This window comes from Erinaceus europaeus, chromosome 12 (genome assembly GCF_950295315.1).
Source record: "Erinaceus europaeus chromosome 12, mEriEur2.1, whole genome shotgun sequence".
NCBI lineage: Eukaryota > Metazoa > Chordata > Mammalia > Eulipotyphla > Erinaceidae > Erinaceus > Erinaceus europaeus.
The window spans coordinates 97,818,218-97,835,801 of NC_080173.1; the positions used below are offsets into that span (position 1 = coordinate 97,818,218).

At 49.2% G+C, this 17,584-nt stretch overlaps 1 non-coding gene across 1 annotated transcript; it reads left to right on the top strand.

The window, feature by feature from the left end:
- Nucleotides 1-16,558: 16,558 nt before the first annotated feature.
- On the top strand, nucleotides 16,559-16,722 carry LOC132542144 (U1 spliceosomal RNA). The gene has a single exon (XR_009553272.1). It is a non-coding gene; the product is annotated as a U1 spliceosomal RNA (small nuclear RNA).
- The last annotated feature ends 862 nt before the right edge of the window (nucleotides 16,723-17,584 follow it).

Sequence of the window (17,584 nt, forward strand, 5' to 3'; positions counted from 1 at the left end):
GCACATGGCGCAAAGCACAACCGACTTAAAGACCCTGGTTTGAGCCCCAGCTTCCCACCTGCAAGGGGGTCGCTTCACAAACAGTGAAGCACATCTGCAGATGTCTATCTTTCTCTTCCCCTCTGTCTTCTCTCAATTTCTGCCCTATCCAACAATAACAATCACAGCGGCGACGATAAATAACCAAGGGCAACAAAAGGGAAGAAAATGGCCTCCAGGAGCAGTGGGTTCGTGGTACAGGCACCATGCCCCAGCAATAAGCCTGGAGGCAGAAAAAGAGAGAGAGAGAGAAAAAAAAAAGAATATGACCTCCCAAAGCAGTTCTGGTGGCAAGCGCAAGAGGGAAGGCACAGCCCTGTGCAGTGTGTGTAGGCGTGGAGTCAGGGCCTGGCGTTGAGAATGTCACCATTCAACTAGATCTCGTGGATGCATTCTTCACCTCCTCGTGAGTTGGGTGGCCCTTTGCCATAGCCTAAAAGCCGCCCTCCCAACCTGATGGCCTGCACTGATGTTTGTCCCTGGTGACCTGTGAATCCTCGTCCACAGACACTGTGCTCAGAAGCTCTACTCGAGTGTTGAGTGGACCGTGGCTGCTTCTGGCATGTGTACCCGTACTTGGCCTTCAGCTGCTCAGAACTCTCCTGACATCCATCCTGGTGCTGGCCACAAAGTCAGTGGCCTCATCTATGACCACCATTACTCAGGCTTCACACCGTCCACCAAGGCTAAGGTCAGGCCCAAAAGAAAGGGGACTGGTGCCTGGCCCCACGGTAAACCAGAGGGTCAGACTTGCATATTCTCTCAGGTAGTCTTCAAAGTTCTGGACTTAGCTGTTCTGGAGGAGGGCCTGAACAATCGCAGGACTCAGGGTGACTATTTTCAGAGCCACTACTATGCTCCTTGTCTGTGAGGTACTTGCTGGGAGGGGGTGAGTTCCTGCCACTGGGACGGGTGGCAGGCAAGCCAACTCAGTTCCCCAGCGTGGATACCCAGCTCTGCCCAGCGTAGACCCATTCCTGTCTCATCGTTGATCCCTATACCTTTGCCCAGTGTGTGAGTAGCAGTTTCTACCTCTGCCCATTACTGCTCCCCATGTCAGCTCCCATTACTGTCCCTTTTAACCCGATTTTGTAAGCTTCCACCACTCTCCCCTTCTTGATTCACACCCAGGCCTAGATGATCTCTGGGTGGTGTCAGGGCAAAGGCCTTAAAGAACCAGAGAACCTTGTATGTAGCAAAGCCGGGCAGCCCAGAGACAAGCAAGTGCCAGAGCACTTGCCTCCAGGGTGACCGATGGGACTCAGTGCTGCACTCACTGTGAATCCACTGCTCCTGTGTTCTTTCCCCGTTGTTGGATAGGACAGAGAGAAATTGAGCCGGGGAGAAAGACAAACACCTGCAGACCTGCTTCAACGCTTGTGAAGTCACACCCCCCCCCCCCCCCGCACAGGTGAGGAGCCGGGGGCTCAAACCAGGATCCTCATGTGAGTCCTAGTGCTTTGCACTATGTGCACTTAACCTGGTGCGCTACCACCTGACCCCTAAAGTAGCTTTTTCTTTTTTTTTAATATATATATATTTTTTTCCATTTTGCTGCCCTTTTTTTTTAATTGTTGTAATTATTATTGTTGTCATTGTTGGATAGGACAGAGAGAAATGGAGAGAGGAGGGGAAGACAGAGAGGGGGAGAGAAAGATAGACATCTGCAGACCTGCTTCACTGCCTGTGAAGTGACTCCCCTGCAGGTGGAAAGCCGGGGGCTCGAACTGGGATCCTTACACTGGTTTGCTTTGCGCCGCATGCACTTAACCCGCTGCGCTACCACCCAACTCCCCCTAAAGTAGCTTTTTCTTTTTGCTCTCCAACCATCTTGACTACTCACACTGAGCTCCTTGATTCTCAGCCCTGAGAGCTGTTGCCTGTCTCAGAGCAGGAGGGTGGAGCCACGGTGCAGAGGGAAAGGCAGCGTGGTAGCTGACAAGCTGAGGAACTATAGACTATAGCGCCGTCTTCCCATCTCTGGACACTGAGCACATACCTATTTGGCGTCACTGTTCCAGACGGCTGGGCTGTGCTCAGTGGGAAGCTGAGCTGACAGCTGATAAGTAACCAAACATACTTTTTGGTTTTTGTTTTTACCAGAGTTCTGCTCATCTCTTTATTTATGGTGATGCCAGGGATTGAACCCGGGACTTCAGGAGCCCCAGGCATAAGAATCTGCATAACCATTATGTTGTCTACCCTTGCCCACCAAGCATACATGGTTCATCTGGGTGATAAGTTGATTTGTACTTTGGAAGGCACTCGCCTGCACCAGGAAAGCAGGCTTTAACTAGAGGTGGCAGGATGGGCTTCCCAGGAAGCAGTTAGATGCATGAATCTCAGCTCAAGAACAGTTTCAGGGCAGGAGCAGTGCCGAGATGTAATGATCTTAACTAGACTCTAATGGTCTAGGAATGGCGTGCCCAAGGAAGCATGAACCCCACAGCAAGGGTGTCAGAGGAGGTAGCCTCAGTAAGGGAAGAGAATCCTCCACTCTTCTCTCTCTTAAAAAAACTTATTGGATGGAGACAGAAATTGAGAGGGAAGGAGAGAGACAGACACCTGCATCCCTGCTTCACCACTCATGAAACTTCCCCTTGCAGGTGGGGACCAGGGATTTGAACGCGGGTCCTTGTGCGCTGTAGTATGTGCACTTAATCAGGTACACCCCCACCAGCCCCCCCTTTTTTTTTACTTTTTAACTTTTCATTATCTATATATTGGATAGAGACAGCCAGAAATTGAGAAGTTTGGGGGAGACAGGGAGAAAGACATGCAGCACTGCTTCACCTCACTGCTTTTTCCCCTGCAGGTTGGGGCAGGGGTTCAAACTCCAGTCCTTCCACATTGTAATGTTCACTCACCAGGTGCACCACCACCCAGCCCCTCCCCCATCCCGGTCATAGAGGGATGATGGTTAATACAACTGGGATGTCACCACCTATGTCTAGAACTCTTGGATGTGACTAACCTCCATGTCAGCTTCTACAAACTGCACACTGGATGACAGGCTCCTTTGGGGCCTCAAGGAATATTCTTTCTACTGGTATGCCTTCTGTGTGTTTGAGCTTGTGGTCCAAGGCAGCCTGTGCGATGGCCATGGTGTGTGTGTGTGTGTGTGTGTGTGTGTGTGTGTGTGTGTGTATGCACTTAAATAGTTGTAAAATAATAGGGGTATAATTCCATACAGTTCCCACCACCAGAGTTCTGTATCCCATCCCCTCCATTGGAAATTTCCCTATATCTCTCTGGGAGTATGGGCCAGAATTCTTTATGGGCTGCAGAGTGTTGGAGTTCTGGCCTCTAATTAGTTCTCTGCTGGATATGGGTGTTGGTTGGGCAACCCACACCCCTCACCTGTTTCTATCTTTCCCTAGTGGGGTAGAGCTCTAGATAGGTGAGGTTCTAGGAAACATTGAAGAATTCAACTCTCCAAGGAAGTCGGGATAGAACTTGGTAAGTAAAAGGCAGTAAAATTGAAAGAAGGACAAAACAATTTTTTTTAATATTTATTTTCCCAGAGCTCTGCTCAGCTGTGGCTTATGGTAGTGCAGGGGATTGAACCTGGGACTTTGGAGCCTCAGGCATGAGACTGTTTGCCGTAACCATTATGCTATCTACCCTCTGCCCAGGACAAAATGTTTAATAAATAGGAACCATAACGTAGGAATAGAGCAGGTGAAAGCAGGGACCTTAGAGTAGAACGAAGCTAGGAAGTCTGTTTTAGGATTGTTCCTAGGAGCCTGTGTCTTAATAATTTTTGCTTGAGCTTGACAACTAACATGGGGGTGGACTAGAAATACTGTCTGGGAAGATGGTGTCAGGGTTGAGAGTAGAAAGCTGGACTAGGGCAGAGAGCTGCTCACAAACTTGAAGACGATACACATACAAGTAACTATTTATCAGAATGATCTAACCCAGGGCCCATATCCATATTTAGCACAAGAGCCTTTAGAGCCTCTGAGTCCCTGTCAGTCCGTGGTCACAGCTGGGAACATTCCAGGCTGCACTCGTCTCAGGACGCGTCTTCCTTGAGTGGCAGAGTAGGATGTCCCAGCCTCCCTTCAGAGAGTGGGGCAGTTCCTACCATTGCAAGTTTATAGTGAGGGTACGGCCCTGAAGAAGCCCACAAGAGGGCTTGTGACCACATTCCCAGTGGGTGTGACCAGCGATGGTGGAGAGAGGGATCTATCAGAGGTCTAGGCCCATATTACCTACGAGGGCCCAAAGACTCCCTGTCTAGGACCCCGCCATTCCTGTCGAGTACAGACCTGCGTCTGGAGCCCCAACCAGTGTGGACAGCATGGTGGAGGCCCGCAAGAGGGGCATTCTTCTTGCCTTGCTCTGTCAGGTGCATCGCCTTTGTGTCTGCTGCCACCACGCTGCTGGTGCCCGATGTAAGCACGACCAGAATCTGTACGGGGACCACCCAGGACATGCAGCAGAACCTGGGCACCCCTGTGCCTACCAGGGTAGATGCCGTGCCCTGCTCTGTCTAGCCCTATTTGCCACGATTCAGCTCACACCCACCTTTGTTCTGCCCCAGGATATGAGCGTCATGGGCATCCTGCTGTTGCCACTTACACATGGCTCCCTACCTGGCATCTGCCAATGTGAGTGGAGGTGTGTGTGGTGCATGTCAGCCCCACACAGCCACGCACCATGTGAACACTGCCAGCCCGTCTTCTGCCAAGGTCCCCAGAGCAGCCCCAGCCCCAGACTCCTGCATGCAAAGCCCTCCGACCTTCAGTCCCAATTCTGACTGTGACCCTTCACTTCCATGGTGACACCTGAGCTCACTGTCCTCACTTCTGAATCCTGATCTGGCCTGTGACTTTGACTCTGTGGGTGTCCTGGAAGGGGGGTTGTGTGGTACCCACGTGGGTGAGACCCATGGCCTCCTCTCTTGGCAGTGTCACTGCAAAATTCGTGTAACTGCTGCCAGCCTAGACACTCTGCTCTGAGCCCTAACCCAGAAGGTTGCCAACGTGACACTAAAAGTGATCCCTGTTTGTTTGTCGTCCTACTTACACATGCAACTACCCTACCGTGTAGCAGTCCCATCAGCACCCTAAGAGCCCCATGCCTTCGCCTGCAGGTGTGACCGCAAAGGCCAGGCTCCTGGCCAGCAAACCCGTGACCCCTGCAGTGGTACCTGTCACTGCAAACGTCTTGTCTCTGGGCAGGACTGTAGCCAGTGTCTGGTGAGCTTTAACCTACCTTTTGATTTAACCTTGATCTTAAGTGCTGAGTTTCCTTTTCTTTTCTTTCCTTTCTTTCTTACTTTCTTTCCTTCTTTTTCTTCTTTTTTCCTCCAGAGTTACTGCTGGGGCTCAGTGCCTGCACTATGAATCCACTGCTCCTGGTGGCTGTCTCTTTTCCATTGTTGTAGTTGTTGCAGTCATTATTGTTGCTGCTGTTACTGGATAGGACAGAGAAACTGAGAGAGGAGAGGGAGACAGACAGGGAGAGAAAGACTCCTGCAGACCTGCTTTACCGCTTGTGAAGTGACCCCCCCTGCAGGTGGGGAGTCAGGGGATCCTTGTGCCAGTCCTGGTGATTTGCACCATGTGCGTTTAACCTGGTGCACTACTGCCCGGCCCCCTAATTTTTAACTTTGTTTCATTTGATAAGACAGATTTAGAAGGAAGTGAAAGACAGGGAGAGAGAGACAGACACCTGCAGACCTGCTTCACCACCTATGAAGCTTGCCTCCTGCAAGTGGGGACTAAGGGCTTGAACCCAGGTCCTTGAGCACTTTAATGCGTGCACTTAACCAAGAGCACCAACACCCAGCCCTGAGTTTCCTTTCCTTTTTTTTTTCTTTTGGTGTTGATTATTTATTTATTTGATAGAGCTAGAAAGAGAGAGGGAAGAGAGAAAGGGAGAGAGAGAGATCTGCAGCATTGCTTTTTCACTCATGAAACTTTCCCCTGCATGTGGGGAGTGGGGGTGTTAAACCCGGCTCCTTGAACACTGCAATATGTGTGCCCAACCAGGGGCGCCGCCACCCTGGCTCCAGGTACTAAGTTTCTTCCTTTCTCTCTCTCCCTTCTTCTCTCTTCCTCCTTCCTTCCTTCCTTCCTTCCTTCCTTCCTTCCTTCCTTCCTTCCTTCCTTCCTTCCTTCCTTGCCTCTAGGGTTATTGCTGGAGCTCAGTGCCGGCACTATACTCCATTGTTCCTGGTGGCCATTTTTCCATTTTGTTGGATAGGACAGAGAGAAACTGAGAGCGGAGGGGGAAATAGAGAAAGAAAAGGAGTCGGGCGGTCGCGCAGCGGGTTAAGTGCACGTGGCACAAAGCTCAAGGACCAACATAAGGATCCTGGTTCAAGCCCCCGGCTCCCCACCTGCAGTTGAGTCGCTTCATAGGCGGTGAAGCAGGTCTGCAGGTGTCTATCTTTCTCTCCCCCTCTCTATCTTCCCCTCCTCTCTCCATATCTCTCTGTCCTATCCAACAACAATGACATCAATAACAACAATAACTACAACAATAAAACAAGGGCAACAAAAGGAAATAAATACAAATATTTTAAAAAGAGAGAGAAAGAAAGACACCTGCAGACCTGCTTTGCCACTTGTGAAGCATCCCCCCGCAGGTGGGGAGCCGGGGAGTCAAACCCAGACCCTTGCACTTAGTACGACATACGCTCAACTGGATGTGCCACTGCCCAGCCTGCCTTCTTTCCTTCCTTCCTTTATTTATTTTTTGTCTTTGTTTTTGTCTTTTTTATTTTATTATATTTTTGCCACCAGGGTTTTGCTAGGGCTTGGCTTTACAAATCCACCATTTCCAGTGGCCATTTTTCTTTCTATTTTACTTGACAGGACAGAGCAAAATTGAGAGAGGATGGGGGAATTTGAGAGAGAAAGAGAAAGACACCTGCAGACCTGCTTCACCGCTCATGAAGCATCCTACCTGCAGGTGGGGAGCCGGGGCTTGAACTGTTCTTGAGCTTGGTATTGTGTGTGCTCAATTGGGTGCAAAACCACCTGGCCCCAGTGCTAAGTTTCTCTGAGCTTGCAAGGCTGTATGCAGTGGATACCACTTGGACTCACAGGCATGGTGTCCTGAGTTCTGTCCCCAGCACCTCACATGGCAGAGTATTGTTTTGGTTCTCTCTCTCTCTTACTAATAAAAAATAAAGGTTTCTGTGGCCTGGGAGGTGGTGCAGTGGATAAAGCATTGGATTCTCAACCATGAGGTCCTGAGTTCAATCCCTGGCAGCACATGTGCCAGAGTGATGTCTGGTTTTTTCTCTCTCTGCCTATCTTTTTCATGAATAAATAAACAAATTCTTTTTTTTAAATCCAAATTATAGCACAGTGAGTTAAATGCACATGGCACAAAGTGCAAAAACCGGTGTAAGGTTCCCGGTTCAAGTCCCGGCTCTCCACCTGCAGGGGGGCGTCACTTCACAAGCGGTGAAGCAGGTCTGCAGGTGTCTATCTTTCTCTCCTCCTCTCTGTCTTCCTCTCCTCTCTTGACTTACTTCTGTCCTATCCAACAACAACAACAGCAATGACAACAACAATAATAACAACAATGATAAACAACAAGGGCAATAAAAAGGGAAAAATAGCCTCCTGGAGCTGTGGATTTGTAGTGCAGGCAGTGAGCCCCAGCAATAACCCTGGAGGCAAAAAAAAAAAAAAAAAAATCCAAATTAAAAACAATAGAAAGGTTTCTAAGAGGGCTGTATATAAACAGTTAGACTGAAGGCTGAGCCTTACACATGGTTTGGGACCTCTCCTTGACCTGGTCATCATCAGGATCAGAGTCAACTTGATTAGCCAAACCAGCAGTTGCTCTCAGTTTGGGAAACAATAGAAAACAACTAAAGGAATCATGACAGATGGGTAGTGGCATACCTGCTGGAGTGCACATGCTGCCATGCTCAAGAACTTGGGTTCAAGCCTCTGGTCCCCACCTGCAGGATAGAAGCTTTGGAAACCATGATGCAGGTCTCTCTCTCTCTCTCTCTCTCTCTCTCTCTCTCTCTGTCTCTCTCTCTGTTTAGTACCCCTCCCCTCAGTTTCTCTCCTGTTGAGTAGATAAATAAATGAATCACAACAGTATTATGCTCATGTGCCAAGTTTAAAGGTTGGGTTTTTTGATTGTGCTTGTTTGGATGTTTTTTTCCAGCTCCAGTGTCACTTTATTCGTGATTTAATAATGATCAGCAAGACTGTGGGATAAGAGGGGCTTTATTCCACACAGTTCCCACCACCAGAGTTCTGTATCCCATCCCCTCCATTGGAAGTTTCCCTAGTCTTTATTCCTCTGGGAGTATGGACTAAAATTCTTTATGGGGTGTAGAAGGTGGGAGGTCTGGCTTCTGTAATTTCTTCTCTGCTGGACATGAACATTGGCAGGTGGATCTATACCCCCAGCCTGTTTCTATCTGTTCCCTAGTGGGGTAGGGGTTTGGGGTGGTGGGGTTCCAGGACACATTGATGAGGTCATCTGCCCAGGGAAGTCAAGTTGATGTCATGGTAGCATCTACAACTTGGTGGCTGAAAAGCATTAAGATATAAAGCAGGGCAAATTGTTTAGTAATCAAGGACCAGTATCACCTTATTAAGGAAATGATGATTTACAGGATTGTTGTTGTCATAAGAGCACATATCCCCAGGGCCTTTTGTTTTATTTTGTTTAATTTTATTTATTAATGAGTGAGAAAGAAAGAACCAGACTATCACTCTGGCATATGTGTTACCAGGATCAAAGTCAGGACCTCAGGGGGCTGAGCGGTGGCGCAGCGGGTTAAGCACATATGGCACGAAGCTCAAGGACCAGCATAAGGATCCTGGTTCAAGCCCCTGGCTCCCCACCTGCAGAACGATCGCTTCACAAGCGGTGAAGCAGGTCTGCAGGTGTCTGTCTTGCTCTCCCCCTCTCTGTCTTCCCCTCTCTCTCTCGATTTCTCTCTGTCCTTTCCAACAATAACAACCACAACAAGGGCAACAAAATGGGAGGAATGGCCTCCAGGAGTAGTGGATTCATAGTGCAGCCACCAAGCCCCAGAGTGATAACCCTGGAGTCAAAAAAAAAAAAAAATCCCCAGCAATAACCCTAGAGGGAAAAAAAAAGTCAGGACCTCATACTTGAAAATCCAACTCTTTTTTATTTATTTGTTTGTTTTGAGAGAGATGCAAAGAGAGAAAGACACAGAGAAACACCACAGTACTGCTCAGCTCTGGCTTATGGTGGTGCAGGGGATTGAACCTGGGACTTTGGAGCCTCAGGCATGAGAGTCTCTTTGTATAATCATTATGCTATCTACCCCCACCCCAATTCTTTTTTCTTTCTTTGTTTCTTTCTTTTTCTTTACCTCCAGGGTTATTGCTGTGGCTCAGTGCCCACACTACAAATCCACTGCTCCTAGAGGCCATTTTTCCCTATTTTATTTTTTTGGTTGTTGTTGCCCTTGTTATTGTTGTTGAATAGGACAGAGAGAAATTGAGAGAGGAGGGGAGACTGAGAAGGGAAGAGAAAGACAGACACCCACAGACCTGCTTCACCGCTTGTGAAGCGATCCCCCTGCAGGTGGGGAGCAGGGGGCTCAAACAGGGGTTCTTATACCAGTCCTTGCGCTTCATGCCATGTGCGCTTAACCCACTGTGATACACTGCCTGGCTCACATCCCAGTCACAGTTTCAAGGGTTTTATAGTTTGCATACAACAAATGACAATGCTTTAACAACTGGGAGAAAGTCCAAGCATATCAGATAAAAGGGGGCTACAGGGGAGTCGGGCAGTAGTGCAGCGGGTTAAGCACAGGTGGTACAAAGCGCAAGGCCCAGCATAAGGGTCCTGGTTCGAGCCCCTGGCTTCCCACCTGCAGAGGAGTCACTTCACAGGTGGTGAAGCAGGTCTGCAGGTGTCTGTCTTACTCTCCCCTCTCTGTCTTCCCTCCTCTTTCCATTTCTATCTGTCCTATCCAACAATGACAACATCTATAACAACAATAACTACAACAATAAAAAACGGCAACTAAAATGGAATAAATAAATATTTTTAAAGGGGGGGCTACAGGGAGCTGGGCGGTGGTGCAGCAGATTAAGCACACATGGCACCAAACGCAAGGACCGACATAAGGATCCCGGTTCTAGCCCCCTGCTCCCTACCTGTAGTGGGGTCGCTTCACAGGTGGTGAAGCAGGTCTGCAGGTGTCTATCTTTCTCTCCCCCTCTTTGTCTTCCCCTCCTCTCTTGATTTCTCTCTGACCTATCCAACAACAACGACTGCTATAACAACAATGGTGATAACAAGGGCAACAAAAGGGGAAAAAATTAAAGTAAAAATAAATAAATAAAAAGGGAGGGTTACAAAAGCTGGAAAAGGGGAAAAGACTAACTGACTTAATGGTGATCATTTTGATCAACACCAGGCCATCCCATCACCTCAGGCCCTAGTAAGGGAATCCTTGGATTCCACATAAATATGGTGGGCCTACATCTCTAATAGACCACTCTCTCCACCATCACTGGTCATCTCCATCAGGAATTTCATCACAAGCCCTCTTGTGGGCCTCTCCAAGACCTTGCCCTCACTGTAGAGCAGTAATGGAAGGGACAGCCCCACTCTCCAAAGGGAAGCTGAGTCAGTCTACTCTGCCACTTGAGGAAGACTGGTTCTGAAATGAGTGCAGCCCAGAATATTCTGAGCTGTGTCCACAGACTGCGAGCTCAGACTGACAGGGTCTTGGAGGTTATACAGGTTCGTTTCCTGTGCTAAATATGAACACACATGTGTCCTGGTCAGATTGATGTGGTCAACAGTTAATTGTATTTATATTCTCTTCAAGTTTGGGAGTTACTCCCTGCCCTAATCCAGCTTTCTAGTTCTATTCTCAATTCTGACTACATCTTCACAAATAATATTTTTGGTCCACCTCCATGTTAATTATAAGCTCAAGCAAAAATAACCAAAGTCATGGGCCCCTAGGAACATACTTAAAAAAGATTTCTTAGCGCAGTGGCGCAGAGGGTTAAGCGCAGGTGGCACAAAGCGCAAGGACCGGCATAAGGATCCTGGTTCGAGCTCCCAGCTCCCCACCCACAGGGGCGTCGTTTCACAGGCGGTGAAGCAGGTCTGCAGGTGTCTGTCTTTCTCTCCCGCTCTCTGTCTTCTTCCCCCTCCTCTCTCCATTTCTCTCTCTTATCCAACAATGATGACAGCAAATATAACAATAACTACAACAATAAAAACAACAAGAGCAGCAAAAGGAAAAGTAAGTAAATAAATATCAAAAAAAAAAATTTCTTAGCTTCTTACCACCCTAAAATTCCTATTCTCATCTACTCTATTCCTACTCTATGGTTCCTGTATATTAAACATTTTATCCTGCCTCATATGTTAAGCCTTTCGGACACCAAGTTGCAGATGCTACTATGCTTTTTTTTTTTTTTCTTGCCTCCAGGATTATCACTGGGGCTCGGTGCTGTCACTATGAATCCTCTGCTCCTGGAGGCCATTTTTTCCATTTTATTGGCTAGGACAGAGAGAAATTGAGAGAGGAGGGGGAGATAGAGAGGGAGAAATATAGACACCTGCACACCTGCACACCTGCTTCCCTGCTTGTGAAGTGAACCCCCTGCAGTTGGGGAGCTGGGGGCTCGAACTGAGTCCTCGAGTGGGTCCTAACCATACCTCACATAACCTGGTGGGTCAGCAGAGAGACTAAGCTTTGTCTTGGGATGATGGGGAGCCTTGGGAGGGATTTGAACCAGGGAGAGGTATGTTAAGGGAGGCTGTGCAGTGATGTTGTATGCAAGGTACCAGGCCTGGACTCATCTGGGGCCAGTGGAGAGGGAAGAAGAAGAAACTCAAAACAGAATGGGGATGGGAGCTGTGGAGGTCAGTGCCGAGAAGGCCATAGGTATTTGGGGATCTGCACACTGTCCAGCCTGCCACCCTCCACTCCCCTATGAGATTGTACTCTTGCCACGGATGGAGGAACTGCCGGGGCTGAGAACTGTGGACCCTGGGGCCGAGGGGTAGCAGCTCCTCAAGGCAGGCTGCACAGAGGCAGCGAGGAAGGGTCCCTCCAGCACCATGCCGAGGGAGTGTATCCCTCATCTGCGGCATCTCGGCCCTGCTCTGTGGGGTTGCCTTGGTGAGTATGTGCCCCTGACTGGGGAGGGTTGCAGTTCAGGACTGGTAGGAGGGCCTGTGTGTCCATCTGATCTTGCTTTTTCTCCGGCTGGCATGTGAGAACCAAACCCAGGCTCACTGAGCACTGAGTGTGCCCGACTGTCACCCTAATGTCATTGGCCATCCCTGTGGCTACTGCATGCCTGGAACAGATGTCTTTGGGCCCACCAGTGGCAGCGATGAGCCTTTGGCGACACTGGGAATGAAGACGGGGCTGGAGACTGGCCAACTCCTTTCTCCGTACGACTTAATCATCCTGTCGTTTCCCACAGAGTTGACTGTCTCAGTGAGGGTGTCGCCAGTGCTTTCTGTAACCCTATGACTGGGTAATGCATGGGCTGGGCAGGCCTGGCTGGCTGCTCCCTGGCTGGTGGGGGGTTTCCCACGCTGCCAGCCCTGTGCCTGGAATAGGCATGCTGAGTCACTGTGAGAGGTGAGCTCCATCACTGGAAGGGTTCGGCTGGAATGATGAGTTAGCCAGACCCTGTTCCATGTACTACTGCCCCCAGGTTCTTGCACAGCTACTATGGAGGCCCTACCCTGGGCTCAGGTCAGCAGTGCCAGCCTTGCCTCTGTCCTGGGCACCCTGGCCCTGGCCTCTGTCATGGTACTTCTTGCCAAGTGGACAGTGAGAGTGAATGTGTCCTCCTGTGTGCCTGCCTGTCTACGCAGGTGAGGCATGACCTATACCTTTGTTCACAGTCCTATCAGCCCCACCAAGCAAATTTGTGCCAGTACCGCTCTTATGCTGAGCTACGGGCTAGGCACCCATCCTCAGGGAGCCCTGTATGGGGAGGGAGGGTCAGCTGTGAGGATATGAGCTGTGTTAGCCTAGAAAATGGGCCATAGCATAGCAGTTGTGTCCTCTGCCCTTCTGGATAGACCTCAGGCTTCTGGGTTGGGTGTTCAGGGCCCACAGGCCGCCAGGATTTAGGAGAACACCTGAGGGAACTCATGTACCCCCGCTCTCTCCAAGCCCCTGCCGAGACCATTGCTCCTCTGGCTACTCTGGGCGCCCTTGGCCAGGAGGAAACCCTGAAAGAAGTAGATTCCAAGGGTGGAGTAGATAGCATAATGTTTATGCAAAGAGGCTCTCATGCCTGAGGCTTCCAAGTCCCAGGTTCAATCCCCTGCACCACCATAAGCCAGAGCTGAGCAGTGCTCTGGTTAAAAAAAAAAAAAAAAAGTAGATTCTGGGAGTCGGGCGGTAGCACAGCGGGTTAAGCACAGGTGGCGCAAAATGCGAGGAGCGGCATGAGGATCGGGGTTCGAGCCCCTGGCTCCCCACCTGCAGGGGAGTCACTTCACAAGCAGTGAAGCAGGTCTGCAGGTGTCTGTCTTTCTCTCCCCTCTCTGTCTTCCCCTCCTCTCTCCATTTCTCTCTGTCCTATCCAACAACAACATCAACAATAATAACTACAACAACAATAAAAACAAGGGCAACACAAAGGAAGTAAATAAATATTTTTTTAAAAAAAGTAGATTCCAGCCCTGCCAATGCACCAATACTAATCTCTAGGATCCTGCTGCCTGCAATCCCCATAGTGGGCACTGGCAGCAGTGCGGATCCCACAGCCATGGCCCTGGCTATGTCTACTGCAGGCCTGGCTTCCATGGTAGTGCTCTGCGTCCATAGGGCTGCCAGTCTGTGCATGTGGGTGTTTTGAGTGCAGCATATTAGGATAGGTAGGTGGATGGGCTTCCCTTCAGATCCTGCCAAGCCTTTTCCTTCCCCCAGGCAGCAGCTGAGACCCCTGGGGCACTGTACCCACACAGTACCCATCTAGGGCTGAAACCTGACTTTACATTCCAAGTTACTGAGCAATGTTCATGTCACCCTCACACATTGGGACAGGACCAAAGCCACTGTACCCCCCTCCTTTCCTGGAGCCTTGGGGGGTGCTGGGAGAGGACTGAGGCTGTGTGAGCCCTGTAACTGCCACACCCAGCATGCTCTGCAGCTGGCATGCTGCCCAGTAAGTGTCCCCCAGCAGTGGCCAAGAAGGAATGGCCGTGTGTGTGCTTCTGGCTGTGTAACCTACGGTTGCTGTGAGTGCTCAGATGCCCACCAGTACTGGTGTGTGTGACTGCAGATAGCTGTGTGCGTGTAGGTTCTTATATATGACATTAACCATGAGCTAAAGGCAGGGCCTGGGGGAGAGCAGGTATGAGACTCTGTGCCCTAGCCCCTATGCAGCCAAGCTTTAGTGGGCAGAAGAACTGTGAGTGTCAGGACAGGCAGAGTGAGCCTAGCAGGGGTGGAGTGGGGTAGAGATGAGTGTGTACAGTTTCAGGGTTAGAACTGAAAACTGGGTGTTCCAGGAGGTGCTGTAGTAGATAAAGCATTGGACTCTCAAGCATGAAGTCCTGAGTTCAATCCCCAGCAGTACATGTACCAGAGTGATGTCTGGTTCTTTCTCCTAACTTTCTCTCCTCCTTTCTCACTAATAAATAAAATTGTAATAAATAAATAAACAAACAAATAAATAAATAAATAAATAAAAGGGTTAATCCCAGGTGGCGCAAAATGCAAGGACTGGCGAAAGGATACCAGTTCGAGCCTCCAGCTCCCCACCTGCAGGGGAGTCACTTCACAAGTGGTGAAGCAGGTCTGCAGGTGTCTGTCTTTCTCTCCCCCTCTCTGTCTTCCCCATCTCTCTCCATTTCTCTCTGTCCTATCCAACAACGACGACATCAATAACAACAATAATAACTACAACAATAAAAAACAACGGGAGTCGGGCGGTGGCGCAGTGGGTTAAGCGCACGTGGCGCAAAGCGCAGGGACCGGTATAAGGATCCTGGTTCGAGCCCCCGGCTCCCCACCTGCAGGGGAGTCGCTTCACGGGCGGTGAAGCAGGTCTGCAGGTGTCTATCTTTCTCTCCCCCTCTCTCTGTCTTCCCCTCCTCTCTCCATTTCTCTCTGTCCTATCCAACAACAAAGCAACGTCAACAATGGCAATAATAACCGCTACGAGGCTGCAACAACTAGGGCAACAAAAAGGGGGAAAAACGGCCTCCAGGAGCGGTGGATTCATGGTGCAGGCACCGAGCCCAGCAATAACCCTGGAGGAAAATAAATAAATAAATAAATAAATAAATAACAAGGGATGGAAGTTGGGCGGTAGCGCAGGGGTTAAGCACAGGTGGTGCAAAGCTCCAGGACCAGTGTAAGGATCCTGGTTTGAGGCCCCGGCTCCCCACCTGCCGGGGGGGGGGGGGGGGGGTCACTTCACAGGCGGTGAAGCAGGTCTGCAGGTGTCTTTCTCTCCCCCTCTCTGTCTTCCCCTCCTCTCTCCATTTCTCTCTGTCCTATCCAACAACAACGACATCAATAACAGCAATAATAACTACAACAATAAAACAACAAGGGCAACAAAAGGGAATAAATAAATAAATTAAAAAAAAACTTTTTTTAAAAAAGAAAAGAGAGTCCAGGCAGTGGCACACTTGGTTAAGTGCACACATTACAGTGTGCAAGGATCCAGGTTCAAGCCCCTGGTGCCCACCTACAGGGGGAAAGCTTCATGAGTGGTGAGGCAGGACTGCGATGTCTCTCTGTCTCTTCACCTCTCTATCTCTCCTTCCCCTCTCAACTTCTCTCTGTCTCTATCCAATAATAAATAAATAAAAATATTTTAAAAAGAAAAGAGTTCTTACAGATATTTTTTAAAAATTGAAAAATGGGAGTATGGACAGTTTCAGGCAGTGGTGCACCTGATGAAGCACATGTTACCACAGCAAAGACCAGGGTCTGAGCCCCCACTCCCCATCTGCAGAAGGAAACTTCACAAGCGTTAAAGTACTACAGGTGTCTCTTCTCTCTAACTTCCCTTCCCATCTCAGTTTCTCTCTGTCTTATCAAATAAAGGGAAAGGAAGGGAGGGAGGGAGGGAGGGAGGGAGGGAGGGAGGAAGGGAGAAAGTCTTTTTTTTTCTCCAAGGTTATTGCTGGGGGCTCAGTGCCAGCACTACAAATCCTCTGCTCCTGAAAGCTATTTTTTTCCCATTTTTTCCCTATAGGATAGGTCAGAGAGAAATTGAGAAAGGTGGGGAAGATAGAAAGGCGAGAAAAGGGAGTCAGGCAGTAGTGCAGCGGCTTAAGCGCAGGTGGCGCAAAGCGCAAGGACCAGAAGAAGGATCCTGGTTCGAGCCCCCCGGCTCCCCACCTGCAGGGGAGTCGCTTTACAAGCCATGAAGTAGGTCTGCAGGTGTCTGTCTTTCTCTCCCCCTCTCTGTCTTCCCTTCCTCTCTCCATTTCTCTCTGTCCTATCTAACAACAACATCAATAATAACAATAATAACTACTACAACAACAAAAAACAATGAAAGGGGAAAAGAAAAGAAAGGGGAGAGAGATACTTACCTGGCAGGGGAGATACCATGATCACGAAGGTGGTTTTCCCAGGGCGAGGCTTATCCATTGCACTCCGGATGTGCTGACCCCTGCGATTTCCCCAAATGTGGGAAACTCGACTGCATAATCTGTGGTAGTGGGGGACTGCGTTCGCGCTCTCCCCTTTAAAAAAAGAAAACAAAAAAAAAAAAAAGAAAGGGGAGAGAAAGACAGACACCTGCAGACCTGCTTCACCATTTGTGAAGTGACCCCCCTGCAGGTGGGAGCTGAGACTTGAACCAGGATCCTTGCGCTTTGTACTATGTGCACTTAACCTGATGTGCTACTGCCCGGCCCCCTTGAAGGAAGTTTCAATGTCATAGTTCCTTTTATTTCTTTCTTGATTTTTTTTTTTTTTAGATTTATTTGGTTTCAAAGCCATTCATCTTGGTGACATGAAAAACTGTACCCATGTGCCAACTGTACTGTAAACCATTAGCTTCCCAATAAAATTTTCAGAAAATAATTCACTGTTAACACAAGAGCCAGTGCATCACTCTGGCATGAGCAATGCCATGGATTGAACTTGAGACCTTATTTATTTATTTCCAACAGAGACAGAGAAGGCAGAGAGGAAGAGAGAAAGAGAGGCTGGTGGTGGCACACCTGACTGAGAACACATGTTACAATATGGAAGGATCCAGGTTCAAGCCCCTGGTCCCCACCTGCAGGGAGAAATCTTCCCAAGTGGTGAAGCAGGGCTGCAGGTGTCTCTCTGTCTCTCTCCCTCTCTATCTCCCCTTTCCCTCTCAATTTCTATCTCTAGTCAATAAACAAAGATAATAAAAAATTAAAGAGAGGGCAGGGGTAGATAGCATAATGGTTATGCAAACAAACTGCCATGCCTGAGGTTCTGAAGTCCCAGGTTCAATTCCCCGCACCACCATAAGCCAGAGCCAGTGCTCTGGTTAAAAAAAAGAAAGAAAGAAAGAGAGAGAGAGAGAGAGAGAAAGAAAGAGAGAAAGGGGGGGGGACAAGAACCAAGCTC